At 41.6% G+C, this 17,651-nt stretch overlaps 2 pseudogenes; both read right to left on the bottom strand.

The window, feature by feature from the left end:
- Positions 1-1,700: 1,700 nt before the first annotated feature.
- On the bottom strand, positions 1,701-2,707 carry LOC145403141 (SCAN domain-containing protein 3-like; annotated as a pseudogene).
- Positions 2,707-16,482, bottom strand: LOC145403140 (KRAB domain-containing protein 2-like; annotated as a pseudogene).
- Between the last annotated feature and the right edge of the window lie 1,169 nt (positions 16,483-17,651).

The following is a 17,651-nucleotide window of genomic DNA, read 5'->3' as shown; positions in this document are numbered from 1 at the left end:
CCATCAGCTTCATATTAAATTGCAAGCCTGATGATCTCGGGGAAAAGAATGAACTGCATACACCAAGACAAATAAATTCTCATCCAGAGCTATTTTTTAATGCAAGGAAGAAGGAACCAAAGGCCGGAAACTCGCAAACCGTTCCTTCCATTAAAGAAAAAAACAAACACCAGAGAGTCAAATTCAAGATACGTTCACTTCGTGATGCCTGGACACACTGCGTTTGAAAGACTGGAGATCACAGGAAGTAGGAAATACAGACAGAGGGAGACAGTTCCAGAGTTGACCTGTTGCATAAATGAAGGACAGGGAGTAATGGCTAACTCTCGCATGAGAGAGTTGGACAGAAAAGAGATGAGAGTTTGCTGCTTGACAGGTGCTACGCGCCCGTCTTAGAGGTGGAGGGATGCAAGCAGACAGTTCAGAGGAGCAGTGCCCATTGAAGCAGCGATAGAAAAGAGATAAAGATGCCTTAGGAAAAAAAATAGCACAACTTCCATTGTGAAACTATGGATTGCCAGCTTGATTGCACATTACCAATTGAGCCTAATCCGTTGATAAGCCCTAACGATTTTATTCAGCATAAGAAAAATCCAACGTTTCAACTGCAGACTTTGTATGATATCTGTGAGGTTATACTTTGGTGGCGTTAGCAAAAGTAAAATCTAGTCTCATAACCCTTAGACATCAGAAGGTTTTCCAGTGGCGAGGTAAACTGTCTAACGATAGCCAGGGTAATATAGACGAATTTTCCTCCGAGCTTTCAGTGCTACCTGCATCCCAATCCCCTATCACATTCCATTATCGTAACTGCCCCATTGCACTGCCTGGCTCCCCAACCAAACCAAACCATCTCGTTTGCCCTAACTTGCGACACTGCCTTCACAAACTAGTCTCCTGCCTCTTGCAATCTCAGAGGCATCGCCACAAAGGCAGTCAAGTAGACCCTGGGAGGAAGGACGCAATGATTTACCGATCTATGCTGGACAGAAATTTTAGTAAAGGATATAGAGCGGAAATGCCACGCTGGTTAAATGACCCTGGGTTGAAAAAGACTGTGAAACATTTACGATCTATTTCTTGTTGTACTTAACACTTTTTGGAAACGAGGTATGGAAATTTTTTGCAATTTGCTCATTGTCCTTGCAACAATATATATATATATATATATATATATATATATATATATATATATATATATATATATATGTTCCGGTCATTTTGCGAAATTGGTCATTTTGCAAAATGCCCGGCCATTATGCAAAAAGACCAAATCCTTGGTCAATTTGCAAAATGGCCTAAATATCTGGTCATTTTGCAAAAGGACCAAGGTTTTGGTCTTTTTACAAAATCACCAGTATTATCGTTGGTCAGTTTGCAAAATGTCCAAACAGCAAGCAGCCAGTTGAAAAAAAGGCGAGTAAATGATAAAAGGTAGTGAACGTAAAATAGAACAAGTTGAAAGAAAGGCGAGTAAACGATAAAAGGAAGTGAACGTAAAATAGAACAAGTTTATTCTTTCTTAGAAAATACATTAAACCTTAAAAAGTATGTTTATTCAACCTTCATGATATATATATATACATATATATATATATATATATATATATATATATTGCAGAAAATGGTCTTACATCCTTAAGCGGATGTGTGTGTGTGTGTGTGTGTGTGTGTGTGTGTGTGTGTGTGTGTGTGTGTGTATCGGACTTGTTAACGCAAGAGGCACTGCATTTGCATCTGCTGTTGCATAAAACATTGTTTTTTTAACACTTGCAGCGTCTGGTCAGACATGACTTAGTGCAAGAACATTTAGCGAATCCCTGACTTTGTCCCATGGATTCTGCAATGGCTACTTCCCGCAGACTTACTTCCCGCTCCTCTACTACATCTTCTATCGAAAGGAATTTTTCTACACATTGAGTAAATTGGTTGCGAGTGTATACCTGCTTAAGCAGGCCGTGCTTTGTACCAAGCTTGTACGTGCCGTTGTCCAATGCCTTAACAACAACCGCCTTCACATTAGGAAACTCGGCACGTCCGCGGTCAACTAATAGAACAGGAACCATCACAGTGTCCCCTGCGTGGGCTGGTTTAAATCGCCTCACAGAATTATCCATCATTTTTTTAGCTTGTTTCTGTTGATCTATGTTGGACTTCATTTGTTCAGTATGAATACTGCGATTCCGATTGCAGATGGAACAAAGCACAGGCTCATCAGCATCTTCATTCATCACAGAACACGGAGTATAAGAGTGACATGGGTTCCCACACACCTTGCACACATTTGAACCAAAGTAGCTTTTTAGGAGATGCAGTTAATGACAGCGGATGGTTCTTCTTGCTCTTCAGAACCTATCTCTTCCTCCTCTGTATCTGCGTCCTCCTCATTAACAACACCTAGTGCTTCTGCAAGCTGCTCCTCCGTCTGCATACCGTCCATGACTTCCTCTGGTACAGAAGATGCGTCAACACCAAGACGAGCCTTCTGTCCATACATGGCCTCATATGGTGTTCTTCCAATTCCGGAGTGAAAGCGGGTGTTTTTCTTCCACTGGACAAAGCGCAGTCCCTGTGACCATTGTGTAGTGTTGTTGTCCTTCATCCAACATGCAAGAATTGCTTCAATATCCCTGTTGGCTCGTTCCACCGAGCCCTGCGATTGTGAATGTCGTGGTTTGCCATGAACCAGCTTACACTCTGGTCACATCACCAGAACTTCCTTGATAAGCTGAAAATTAAAACGATGAACATCAAACCTTGTCATATATATCACCTCGCTAAGTTTCTGGTGTCTTTTTGTGACCATGTCTGATATTTCTGCTAAGTTTTATGAAAATTGGTTGATTTAAAGAAGTAATATATTCTATACCTTATTTGAGAATTCTCTACCATTGTCAGACTGCAGGATATGGGGGGCTCCTTTGTCACAGAAAATGTCAACGAGGTGGAAAGCAACCTTTTCAGCAGTTTTCGTCTGTAGAGCCCGAAGACACACCATCTTGGTCAAGTGATCCTGATAGTTGAGAATGAAACGATGTTTCCCATCTGCCTGTCTCTGCATATCGATCAAGTCGACCTACAAACAGACAGAATCGGACCCATTTTAGGGAAACTTTCAGGTCCTTTAGGGCAATTCGTAATTAACTTCAAACTATTTACATTGGTATGATGTGCGGAAATACAACATTATTCTTTCCTAACAAATACGGCCTTAACCAGTGCTTGTTTACTAACCTGAGCTCGTGAGTTCATGCTATTTGAGACAATTGGCTTGACAATCACAGACTTGCGTACGTGGTTTTTTTCAGCTGATACTCCTCACACAACGTAAATACAACTGTATTTGGGATCTTGAAATATTGGCATATTTTTCACTTGTTTCCTTAAACACAACAGTTCTACCTCCATGCCCACTTGCACGATGAACAGCATCGATCACATCGAACACATCTTCAGCGCATACGAATCTAAGGTGAGTTCCCTTTTTCTGCAGTTTCTGAACGGTGATACTTTCAACTATGACCTCAAGAAATTCATATTTTCGTAACAACCGATAGTCCTTCTGCGTCTTTTTCATGTTAGGACGTTTAAGTTCATTCAAACGAATCAGAATTTGTTCGTATTCATTTCTAGACAATAAACTCGAAGTATTTAATGCATTGTTTTCCTCAGCCTGGCTGCTTGCTGTTTGGACATTTTGCAAACTGACCAACGATAATACTAGTGAATTTGTAAAAAGACCAAAACCTTGGTCATTTTGCAAAATGACCAGATATTTAGGTCATTTTGCAAATTGACCACGGATTTGGTCTTTTTGCATAATGGCCGGGCATTTTAGGGGAGGCGGTGGCTCAATCAGTAGAGAGTTGGCCTGTAGTCCTGACGGACCCGGGTTCAAATCCCGCTGAGGCAGGGAACAGTTTAAGGATTTGAATTTCAGAAAAATCAGACTTTACTGATCTACCAGAAGACCCGCCGACATGTCGTAAAAATACCCCCGCTAATACCAATACACCAGTCTTGTATGAGACAGCCCTAGCATGTATTCAGTATGGACGGTGGGTGTTAGCGCCGAAGTGGTGACATGTAGAGGTGTGCGGTACGTAGGAGGACTACTGGGCCTTGAAAGCAGGCTGTGAAGCCTATGCCCAGAGTCGGTCACATATAAAAAAAAAAAAAAAAAAAAAAAAATTTGCAAAATGACCAATTTCGCAAAATGACCGTAATATATATATATATATATATATATATATATATTCATCGATTTGTAATTACATATATATATATTTACACTTAGACATTTATTTATTTATATTCACATACATACTGCATATAATACTGTACGGTATATATATATATATATATATATATATATATATATATATATATATATATATATATATATATATATATATATATATATATATAATCTTTATAAATATATATATATCATCTTCATCAGCCGTTTGAGTATCCACTGCAGGACCGGCCTATCCCGACCAAAGTGGGGACGATACAGCCAATGTATCTCTACCAAGTGGCTTAGGCTGTCTGGTAGTGATTGTATGTAGGGTGAGAAGTGCTTGTAAGTTTAATAATTGTAGTGTTGGCGTGGCTTTGGATGTGTGTGTAGTCCGTGAACCAAGTGTAATCTGCCCGCGCAAGCCGGCTCGGTGCAAGCATAGTTTACAGTAAGCGACACTGGTTCCCTTGTGTCCGCCAATGCAGTACGCGGCAGGGTGAACACTCCCAAAGTTTATTACCCTGGCGGGGCGCGAACCCTGGATCACCCTTGTACGAGACGCAGTCTCTACCACTATACCACAGAGGCTCCATATATATATATATATATATACCACAGAGGCTCCATATATATATATATATATATATATATATATATATATATATATATATATATATATATATATATATATATATATATATATATACAGGAATGCCAAGGAGAAGACACAGGCATTTGATTAACTATAGATAATAAATTTTAATTAGGCGGTAATTTTCGTCCACATGTAGATTCTTTCCCTCAGCTCAGTAGCAGAGTAAAACAATGTTATGGCTTTACATCCTTCTCATGGCACTTCTTTCTAACTAGTATCATATTCTGGTGTTAGTCTCTTATTGTATCTCAGTATGCATGATGGCATACTTACACCTAGTTAAGGTGAACAGAGTATACAGTAGGTATGAGACAGCTACGATCAACTGTATCATAAGATTTACCGTACCTAAGATATGTTTTTGAGGACATGGACACAGGAAGACATATTGACCAACCGATGAAAGGCCGAGAGATTCAGAATCAAGTCTGTGATTACTTCTGCGTTAGAACTAAATCAGATGTTAATATCTGCGAGAACATGTTGGAAATATTAACTTACTGAGCAAGTTTGAGGTATTCAGAAACCGGCTTGCGATCATTTCTGCGCCTTATTATTATTATTATTATATTATTATTATTATTGTAATTTTTATTAATAATATTATTTGCGAGAAGGAAATGGAGAGAAAACATACTGATTTACCGATGCAGGGTTGAGAGAGTTTCAGAAACAAGCTTGCGATAATTCTTCGTCGTAACTACTACTACTATTACTACTACTGCTACTATTATTATTATTATTATTATTATTATTATTATTATTTATTATTTATTATTATGTGCAAAAGGGATATGGAGAAAAAGTATACTGATTTACCTGTGCAGGGTTGAGAGAGACGCGGAAACAAGCTTGCGATTATTTTATTTTCATAACTTCTATTATTACTGATGTTATTATCATTCTCACTATTAAGCTTCGTCATATAAATGGCGAAGCTTCTTGTTTTCGTCAGTAGCCTATTATTATTTTATCTGCATTTTTTCCTGATCTTGGCACCCTAGGGAAGCCCAAGTCCTTGTGCCAAATATTAATGACCTTGGCCTATTTTTAAAGGTCATATACTCATTTTTATACTAATAATTGCCTAATTGAAATTCAAATATCTCGAAAACAAATTGAGATACAGCTATTTGATTGAAAATCCTGTGATAGAAGTGCCCGCTGAATAATTTTGGTTTAATATTTTGCCATTTTGCCTAGCGGAAAGTTCTAAGTCAAATCTGCTCAGTTTTTTCTTTGCAACACGTTTTAGAGAAAACCACAAAAGCTATAAAGATGTAACTTTCCAGATATATAGCTGTGGTCCCTCTTATGATCTGAAAGGAACATGGTTACAATTAGGCATACAGTTAGCCAGTTATTGAGACAAACGCAAAATTTGCACATGCTTTCTTCGACACCTTTGTCTTCAGATAGTGTTGGTTAAACAAGGTACCTTAGGGTCTTTAGATCTTGCTTATATTTCACATACCTTGCCTCTACTTGGGCGGACCTTCCTTATTATCTCCACGCAGGAATAGGTAACGACCGGTAATTATTAATAACATTACCATTTGCAAGAAGGATATGGAGAGAAAACGTACTGAATTACCAATATAGGGTTGGGAGAGGTTCAGAAACAAGCAACGAGCTTCACGATCAATGCCAAGGCGGAGCAAAGACGCTTGGTCATCTATGTTCCGTACCTTGCTATTTCTTTGCACAGGAAGGAGATTGTAAAAACTTTCCCCCCCTCTCTCTCTCTCTCTCTCTCTCTCTCTCTCTCTCTCTCTCTCTTTCTTACTTCTTCACTAAAACACTTGCGACTGATTCCAGGCTGAATAAGATACATCTTTTCAGGAGCGACATGGAAAGAGAGCAGACTTTCCCATGTACCTTATTGTTCTTTCCAGAATAACAAACTTACCACCAATATCCGGTAAAAAATTATAATTTCTTTATGCAAGAAGAAGGAGACACACAGATTTAATGACACTAGAAAAACGAGAAAATGAAATTAAGGTTAGTACCATCGAAAAACAAGGCCAACAAGTAGACAGCACTCAGAGAGAGCACACCTTCACCAACGTCTACATCAGACAACTCAAATCACCACCAAAATTTAATAAACTCTTCCTTGGCCCATGACTCGCATTTCTACAAAATTCCATTGACTCAATGACCTTTTGGGAGCTCTTGTGGACAAACAAAAAACAGTCCTGCACCGAAACTCGAACTCACATTACCACCAAAATTTTATCAACTCTTCCTTGATCCACATACCCACAAAATTTCACTGAAATCCATCAATTACTTTTTGAGACCTTGTGGACAAACAGACAAACGGGGGTGAATACATAACATCCCAACGTCGTTGGCGGAGATGTTTCCCTATCTGTCCATCTATATCTCTTTTTCTCTCTATCTTTAACATATGGTATCCGTCTGTCTGCTGCCTGGTCGTGTGTGATGTGACGGATGGCCTGAAGATGCAAGGCAGAAGAGTGTAATGCGAGGGCAAGTTAGACCTTTACTAAACACTGCAAAAAATACCAGGTTTATTTGGCAACACTATTGATGATACTGAGCCATGAGGTTACACGGAAGGATATACTGGGGTATGTGGCATCAGTGTAGGGAATGTTGGGGTATGTGGCACACTGTAGATAATGTTGGGGTATGTGGCACACTGTAGATAATGTTGGGGTATGTGGCATCAGTGTAGATAATGTTGGGGTATGTGGCAAACTGTAGATAATGTTGGGGTATGTGGCACACTGTAGATAATGTTGGGGTATGTGGCACACTGTAGATAATGTTGGGGTATGTGACAACACTGTAGATAATGTTGGGGTATGTGGCACACTGTAGATAATGTTGGGGTATGTGACAACACTGTAGATAATGTTGGGGTATGTGACAACACTGTAGATAATGTTGGGGTATGTGACAACACTGTAGATAATGTTGGGGTATGTGACAACACTGTAGATAATGTTGGGGTATGTGGCACACTGTAGATAATGTTGGGGTATGTGACAACACTGTAGATAATGTTGGGGTATGTGGCACACTGTAGATAATGTTGGGGTATGTGACAACACTGTAGATAATGTTGGGGTATGTGGCACACTGTAGATAATGTTGGGGTATGTGGGAATGAGACGAAAATCATAGGAATCATATTATTAAAAGCACCTGGTCAGGACTCATAAATTAGACTATCTATCTATGTATAGCCCGACGCCCTAATCCCACAAAGGGTGGCCGCAGACAAAACGCTTCCAAGTCGCTCTGTCACCCACCATTTGACTACCTTCCCCCCAACTCACCCCACCCCTCCCTCATATACCTCTCAACTCCATCCCTTCACCTCATCGTCGGTCTACCCCTCCCTCTCCCTCCCTCCACCTCACCTACATAAACCCTCTTAGTCAGTCTTTCTTCTCCATTCTCTCCACATGTCCAAACCACCTCAGTGTATTTCTCCTAATCTTCTCAACCACATCCACATCCACCCCACAACGTTCCATCACTTCTTCATTCGTCAACCTGTCCCTCCATGTCACTCCACATGCTCCTCTCAAGTAGCTCATTTCCACTGCTCTCACTCTTCACTTGTTCCCCTCTTGCAAGGTCCACGCCTCACTTCCATACGTCAGGGTAGGGATCACTATACTATCATGCAGTGACTTCTTAACTTCCATACTCACCTCTCTATTTCTCATCACTGCTTTCAGTGAACCAACAACCTTCCTTCCCTGCTGTACCCTTTCACATACTTCATCCCCCAAAGTTCCATCCTTACTCATCACACTACCCAAGTACTTGAATGCACTCACATTCTCCATATCCTTACCATCCAACCTCACTGTACATTCTGTGACTTCATTCCTCTCAAACACCATAACTTTACTTTTGTTTACATTAACTTTCAGCTTCCTCTTTCTACACACTGTCCCAAATTCATTCACCAAACTTTGCAACTCCCATTCATCTTCACTCAACAATACTGTATCATCAGCAAACAGCAACACCGGAATCTTCCAAACCTCACCCTCATTCATTAGAGCTACCCCCACATCCACTGCCCTACCTTGCACCTCCTTTACAACCCCATCCATGTATATATTAAACAGCCATGGAGACATCACACAACCCTGTTTCAGTCCCACATTGAGATCAAAGAACTCACTCAGCTCACCATCCACTCACACCGTAGCCCTAGCTCCTTCGTACATACTCTTCACAGCACTCAACAATTTCCCCTCCACTCCATATATCCTTAATACATTCCACATACCTTGCCTAACTATTCTGTCATAAGCTTTCTCCAAGTCCATGAAGGCAGCATACATTTTCTTTCCCGTCCCTAGATATTTCTCCACTAAACATCTTAGAACAAATATCTGGTCTACACACCCTTTTCCCTTCCTAAATCCCCCTTGTTCTTCTCCAACTAGCTCCTCTGTCATATACCTAACCCTATCAATGAGTATTCTACCATATATTTTACCAGTCACACTAAGAAGGCAAATACCCCTATGGTTACCACATACTTCTCTCTCCCCTTTTCCTTCGTATAAAGGAACAATTATACCTGATTTCCAGTCCTCTGGAACCCTCCCCTCTTCCCAGGCCTATCTACACAACTTCCATATCCACTCTACAACAATCTCACCCCCATACCTCAGCATTTCACCACACACTCCATCAAAGCCTGGGGCCTTTCCCAATTTGATCTTCTTCATTGCTTCCACTACTTCCGCCCTACTGATCTCTTCCTCCCTCCACTCTCATCTCTTCTTCTCCCAGCCATTCCCCAACCACTTATACTCGCACTGCTGCCACTCTCTACATTCAACAAATCCTCAAAGTGCTCCTTCCATCTCCTCAGTTTCTCTCTCCTCTCCACCAACAATCTATTATTCATATCTTTCACTCCCTTACTATTTCCTCTTTCACACTGCCTTACTTTCTTTACCTCCTTCCAAAACAATTTCTTACTCTCTATTCCACACTCAGATTTCTCCCAAACTCTTCATCCACTTTCTTCTTACTCTCCTTCACCAGTCTCTTCACCACCCTTCTCCTGCTCACATATACCTCTCTCTTCTCTCTCTCTCATCTTCTCCCCTACCTCTACTCACTAACCATTCACTATATGCCTTCTTCTTTTGTTCCACAGCTCGTTTCACCTCATTCCACCATGCTGTCCCTTGCACACCCTTGCATCTCCTCCTCACGCCACAAACCACCTCACACGCTGCGCCTATCTCTTCCGTAAATATCTTACATACGTCTTCCACCCCTTCCATCTGCTCTAGCTCATACCTTCCCAATCTTTCTTCCACTATGCTCTTATACTCTGCCACTTTCTCACTATCTTGCAAAATCTCCACTCTTCTCACAGGAGCTGTTTCCTCCTGTCTTCCCCTTTGTCTCCACAACCATTTTCTCTGCACCTTTACCTTGGCAATCACTAGGTGATGGTCCGAGACTCCATTCCCCCACCCTCTCCACACTCTTGCATCCAACACTTGTCTTCTCATTCGCTCATCCACACACACGTAGTCTATCATTGCCTTTCGTTCAACAAGTTCACCATCCATCCTCCTCATTCCTCTCCATGTACACCGGTGGATCATCTTGTGCCGAAAGTAGGTGTTGGCTATTGCCAGCCCACTACCAGCACAGATGTCCACCAAAGCATTACCATTCCCATCTACTTCAGCTGGCACACCCCACTGACCAACCACTCCATCCACTCGTACATTCCAAACTTTGCCATTCATGTCTCCAATCAAAAGCACTCTCTTGCTCCTCTCAGATTTGTCCATACATGCGTCTACTCTCGCCTAAAACTCATCTTTCACTCCTGCCACTCGGTCCTCTGTCGGAGCATACACACATACAATCGTCCACGCTTGTATACCTACTTTCATCCTCACCCATACAATCCTTGCAGCCACTGTTCCATACTCTCTTATATTCTCCTTCCACTTCTTGCTCATCATCAGACATACTCCATCTCTTGCCCTCTCATTCTCATTAACTCCCGCACATATACCTAAACCATATTCCCATTCTCTCACCCTTTCACCTTTCCATTTAGTTTCAGTCAATCCACATATATCCACTCTTGCATCCTCAAGCACCTGAACAATCTCTCTCTCTCTTTCACTTCATCATTCACTCCTCTCACATTCCATGTTCCCATCCTCAGAATGTCCTTTGTCCGTTTCTTAGTCGTCAACGTATGATCCGTCCGGGTCCGAGGCGCTTTATTCGCTTGTTTAGTTACGGTAGTTCTTTTTACGGGGTGGGGCACTAACCCACTACCAACACTTTTAGTCGCCTCGTACGACAAGCAGGGATACTGGGGGAGTATTCTTGAAACCCCCCTACCCTCAGGGATATTACTTAACAAATAATAGTAATGAGAGAGAGAGAGAGAGAGAGAGAGAGAGAGAGAGAGAGAGACAGACAGACAGACAGACAGACAGACAGAATGTTGTTGTCAAAACAGTTATCACTCAGAATGGGACCCAATTCAGTGATTCAGAGAGCTCTCGCGATTAAAAAGAGTGGACGAGCTCTCTCTCTCTCTCTCTCTCTCTCTCTCTCTCTCTCTCTCTCTCTCTCTCTCTCTCTCTCTCTCTCTCTCTCCCACAATTCAAGTTGGACAGTTAGACGTGGAGGGAGATGGATACAAGTCCTGTAAAGTTTTCTACAAGTCTTCAGCTCAACCCGCAAGACGAATGTAGGTTGCAAAATACAGATCTTCTCAGGCCGGTCAGACTCTTAAGACAAAAGCTGCTTTCCTCCTTGTTACCAGATCACTCAATAGTATAGTTAGGGACCTGAACATAACATTGATCGATGCGTGTTGTATGCTGGGGGAAGAATAGGCCTTAGCAAAATTCAGTCCTCTTTCTTAATGACCTCGTGCAATAGATAGGCAGTTCTTTAGCCTTCTTAAATGCATTCTAGGCCACCACGAAATTAATATCTTCACAACGACGACGTAATATTGACTATATTATTGCTATCTTCAGACGATGTTGTTCACTTCTGGAAAGACATTTAGGAACGGAGGGTTTAGACGCAGTTCGACAAGGGTGATAGGTTTGTAAAAAAGTATTGATGATGATGATAATAACTGGAGGGGCACTCAGTGTACCGCATCTCTCCGACAAGGGCAACTTAATTTCCAAACCACTGTTCAGAATGGGTTAGGTTTTCTCATCACTGATTAGGGTTTCGCAAAAAGTGTTTTCCGGATCAAGTATCTGTAAAACGAAGTGGATCGGTCCCAAAATTTAATCCATTGTTCCCTGGGACATGGGCTATCTACCCACCAAATTTGGTCCAAATCTCTCTTTTAGTTTTTGAGTAATCCTGCTAACAAACAAACAAACTAACAAACGAGGGTGAAAGCATTCTCTCCTTGTCGGTGAGAATAATGACTATGATAACGATGATGATGGTGGTGGTGGCAGTGGTGGTGATACTGATAGTGATAATAATGATATTAATGAAAATGATGACAATGATAATGATAATAATAATAATGATAATAACGATCACGAAGATGATGATGATAATGATGATAATGTACGAGTTTTGCCCCATGATATATGGCATTATTATTATCGCAGTTATTTTCACTCCATTAAAAGAAGGAATAATTCGCGAACAACTTGTCTTCCACGGAAAGTTAAATAGTTCCAGTTTACTTCTTTCCGTCTCGCTCCATAAGTTTTGTGGCTGTAACCAACCACCATCGTAGTAGTAGTAGTAGTGGTAACAACATTATTAGTAATAGTAACTGAAGAATAGCGACAGTAATATTAGGAACAGTAATTGTAATATTAATAAATGTAATAATAATTATAGTTGTACTGATAATAGTAATTGTAAGTTATAGTGATAATAATACAGTAATAGCAATTGTAGTATTAATAGTAATAGTCGTATTAGTAATAGTAATATTAGCAATAGCAATATTAGTAATAGAACTAAAAGTACAAATAGTAATAGCAGTGGTAGTAGTAGCGGCTGCAATCTTAGGAGCATCTGGATGTAAACTCGGTGGACTGTTGGCTAAAGTTGCTCTTATTCCGTCATCCATCTTCCTCCTTTCGGGGGACAGGGAGGGGAGTGAAGGACGTTTGTGTTACCACCTGGTGATAATAGTGCTACAACGCATGGCTGCAGCACAAAACTGGGGGGGGGACGCCCCCTCTTTAAAAGCTGAAGTGGAAGGCAGTCATTTAGTCATTTACTTAGATTATTTTTGGTCATTCGGGTATAAATTATTGTTTCTGTTTTGCTATTTTAGTTAATTTTATTATTAATTCAGATACTATTATATTGCATTAAAGGCAGCTATACATCATGAATTATTACCAAAATGCAGCCCCCTCCACCATATCAAAATCCTGGCTACGCCCCTGCCACAATGCGAAGGAGTCTTTGCCGCACCGACCACCACATCAATATCTTGTATACCAGGCTCAGGAGCACCTTGATGCGGCTCTCACGTGATTAAGCAGAGATATATGAACGCTACCGACCCCACTCGCCAAGCAAGACCCGCCAACAACACCAACAACGCACACGGAGGGTAGTTAGGAGCGTTGTCTGAAGCCGTTACCTGAGAGAGAGAAACATTATCTTACTGTAAATGACACTGTAGGCTTCGGAGCACTGTTGTTTTTGTGATATAATAAATTATCGCAGTTTGATACTCCTACGTTACTTGTTTTTGGTGCCGACATAGCTTGACTCAGTAACATACAGGAAAATTGAGTTTTGGGATATAAAATTCACTAAGGAAGAGATGCTGTGAAGTTTCCCACGCCACCTATAACACAGTATCATTTCGTCACCATCATACCCATCCCTCACCGCCTCGCTTTTAACTCATACCAGCTCATAAAATACAACTTTAAGACGCGTATATAGTTTTCCCAGGTAATTACGAAGCCTCCACCGAAAGAAAGTTAATATAATCAGTGACGCAGATCGCCTAACTTGTCTCAGGGCACATCCACCGTATTTATAAAGGTGAAGTTGTGTGCCAGATTATTTGTGTATACGTAATTTTTCACTCTAGCTGCCAAACGCTGCACAGACACATGGCAGTGAATATTACAGTGACAGCATACAGAAAACTAAATGGTATGTGATAATGTTAACTGTTAGGGAGACTTTAACAACGATTTGTGGCAATAATCAACTGTCATGATGGCAGTGCAAACTACCGCATGTGGTAATTGTTAACCTTTATTAAGACTTTAATATAGCGATCTATGGTAAAAGACATTAATATACCGATCTGTGGTAAAAGACCTTAATATAGCGATCAGTGGTAAAAGACTTTATTATGGCGATCAGTGGTAATAATTAACTTATGAAGATTTTAATAAAATGATCTTTGCTAAGCCATCAGTCAGGAAACGTTAACAAAAATTTCTCTAATAATAGATGACAGTTATGGAGATTCAATTAAAACTCCGTGAAACCAATTAACTTTCCCAACCTAGGGCAGGGTGAGGAGTAGCAACGTCCAGACAGCCCAAGTTTGCCCAGTCCAGTGGGCCGTGCATCCATTCACTCATCATTCAAGCCCCCGGAATCCTGGCTCTATCTGCTACGCTAGAATATGATGCTAGTCACGGAGAAATGCAATGGAAAGGATGCAGAGCCGCAGCTACGCATTTTTCTGCCTCGAGCTCCGTGACAAAAGATGTAAAAGGACGAAAATCTAGGCCATTAAAGCAAAATATAATATAGTAGTGAAGGTATTAACAAGGGCTATATCTCACCCGTCCAGTTTAGGTTTCCCCCACAGATGAATTGAACAGTTTAGAGGCAGAATGAACAAAGAAAATGATACACGAATTGGGATTTAGATAGACTACCCCTAAGCTGAGATTAACCCCTTCAATCCCGTGACGTTGTTCTGTAGTTTATGGATGTCGCCTCAAGATGATTTTAGTCGCCTAGGAGAGACATAGACACTGGGTTAGATAAAGCCTTCATCAGCTCTTTCATTGTTGTGGTTTCCTCCTAAGCTGAATAGAGTCGTCCGAAAACAACAAGAATATTGAAGTAACATACGGCAAAAGACTGAAGAAAAATAAGGCAAGGGATTGAAGGAACCAATACGGTCTCCTGAGTGATAACAGCAAAAATATAAAAGAAAACGAGGGCAAGAGACTGAAGGACAAATCCCCTGACGGCAACAAGGATAGAACAGATGGCTTGTCTCATCCCCAGAACATTAACTCTTGAACCTATTTTTATGTCTTACCGTGGTTGGAGAGGGACGCCTTCATGCGGTGGTACCTATATAACTGGGCGGCTTCACTGATGGCTACATGAACATTCCTCATCTCCGTCCATATTCCCCGAAAGGAGGATGGCGGACTGCAAGAGAAAGACAATTTTAGTCTGCAGTCCACTGGGTTCAAGTTTCAAATGAACCGACAACAACAACAACAACCACTGCAACTACTGCTACTACTACTACTACTACTACTACTACTACTACTACTACTACCACTACTACTACTACTACTAATAATAATAATAATACTATTATTATTACTACTACTACGACGACGACGACGACGAAGATTACTACTGTAGGTAACGCCAAACTATTTTACTCTGTGCTGGGAAACCTATCGAGGTCTATGGAATAACAGAGGAAAAGAGGGAGAAGGAGGGTGACAATAGGAATAAAGGAGAGTGAAAAGAGAGAGGGAGGAAGAGAGGAGGGAAAGAAGAGAAAGGGCGGGAGAGGAGGAGAAAGAAAGCCGGGAAGAGAGTGGAAGAATAAGTGAGGAAGAGAAATCAATGGAGAGGGAGGAAGCGAAATCTTAAAATGAGAGAGAGAGAGAGAGAGAGAGAGAGAGAGAGAGAAGACCATGGGAAGAGAAGAGATGAGAGAGGAGGATAAACCGCTGCAGATTGAAGGGTGGAGTTGAAAGCAATGAATGGGTTATGATAAAAGGAATTTAGTGTTATAGAAAGGGGGAACCTCAGGCCATTATTTTCTCTGATGAAGGCTTGACCACACACTCTAAATGAATGGGTAGGCATTTGGCTGTCTCTTATTTGATTTTCGATGGAAGGGTCAGCTTTTATCTCGGGTTTTGCCTATTCATTCACCATTTACTTTTTACTAGGAGGGGTACCCGGCGTTGCCGGGTCAAAAAGGCGAACACTCTAGTCCTGTTTGTTCTAGATCAGTCTTTCTACTCCAGAGAGACAATATACCTCTTGTGCTCTTGAAGAGGGATTATAAGAGGTCCTGGAACTTTCTATTGCAGTTTTCACGGACTAACGCACAGGTATTTGTGCACATTTGTTTACTATTATCGGTGAACTGAAATGACCTCCGACCGGTGACCTCAAGTGACCACGGAGGTCAACCCCACATAGCCTGTGTCCTAACTGGAGGTCATGTGAGTCTCCATGCCAAAAATTGGGCTGCAGCAGTACCCGGCGTTGCCCGGGCCAAGAAAGCCAACACTCCACCGGTGACTTCAAATGACCCAGATCTGAATTTTGACCCGCCTGATACCATCCTTGCGTCACCCTGATTCAGAATATATATGGGTCTGGGGGTCTCTGGCCCTTGGTTTGTGCGTGATTGAAGGACAAACAAACAAACAATGCGGCTCTTCGAGAGAGAGAGAGAGAGAGAGAGAGAGAGAGAGAGAGAGAGAGAGAGAGAGATTTGTCAGTCCTTTCACGGTCGGGAAAACTTTAGTGTCTTATTCATGATAACACCATATAATTTTATCCGGATGATACTGTCATACTATGGATGACAGTTCTTGCAAGAGAGAAGAGAAGAGAGATAAAGAAAGTGCTAGAGAGGAAAAGACAGCTTATTAAGAGAAATAAGTGAAAGACAGATTTGTATGGCAAATTAATGAAGGATATCTTTGTCATGGAGATTAAGAAAGTGCTGGAGAGTGGTGACGTCACTGAAGGAAGTCTATATCAGAAGTCTTCCAAGCCGATAATTATCTCGTAAGCATGAAGACAAAATCGTCAGGTGACAGCAAGAATACAATGAAACGCCGAGAACTCGGGCCTCAAGCTGTCGACGTAAAGCGTCACTCGTATGCCCCCGCCAAGCCTTGCGCGGGGACTCGCCATACAGCCTTCATGACCTTGCGAACCTAATCAGTTCATCGTCCCTTCATACTCTATCGGTGACAAAAGTTTGGTCGAAATCCGTCGTGGGGTTCAGGAGATATCGCGTCCGCAAGGCTAAGTCGACCCCATATGAACTTGACCTTTGACCCTTAACCTAGCTGACCTCAGCTCATCATCTCATAATGCAACAGGGACAAAAGTCTGGAGGAAATCCGACAATGGGTTCAAGAGATATCGCCCCCACTATAGAATTACGGATGCACGGACACACGCTCGCATCCACGCACGCACGCACGGACAGGTCAATCACTTATTGCCTCCTTCACCATAGTTGGACGGAGGCATAATAAACGTAGTTATCGAACTGAAGACTAGGATGCCATCGACGTGAAGGAGATATTATGTGCCCGTACGTCCATCAGTGAAGAAGAGCTGATGAATATAGTGTTATGGAATGAAGGATGGAGTTGCCAAAGCTTACATGGTTATCTGCCTATCATCGAATCCTCTTTTGTCCCATCTGGAGCTAGGCTACTCAGTCCCGGCATTAGAGGCGGCGACTGTCACCAGCCTTGCTCGCCCAATCCG

The sequence above is a fragment of the Coenobita brevimanus genome, chromosome 60, assembly GCF_032717465.1.
Source record: "Coenobita brevimanus isolate Jiangsu-jjx chromosome 60, ASM3271746v2, whole genome shotgun sequence".
Classification (NCBI taxonomy): Eukaryota; Metazoa; Arthropoda; class Malacostraca; order Decapoda; family Coenobitidae; genus Coenobita; species Coenobita brevimanus.
The sequence above is the reverse complement of the archived record's forward strand: the minus strand, read 5'-3'. Positions and strand labels throughout refer to the sequence as shown.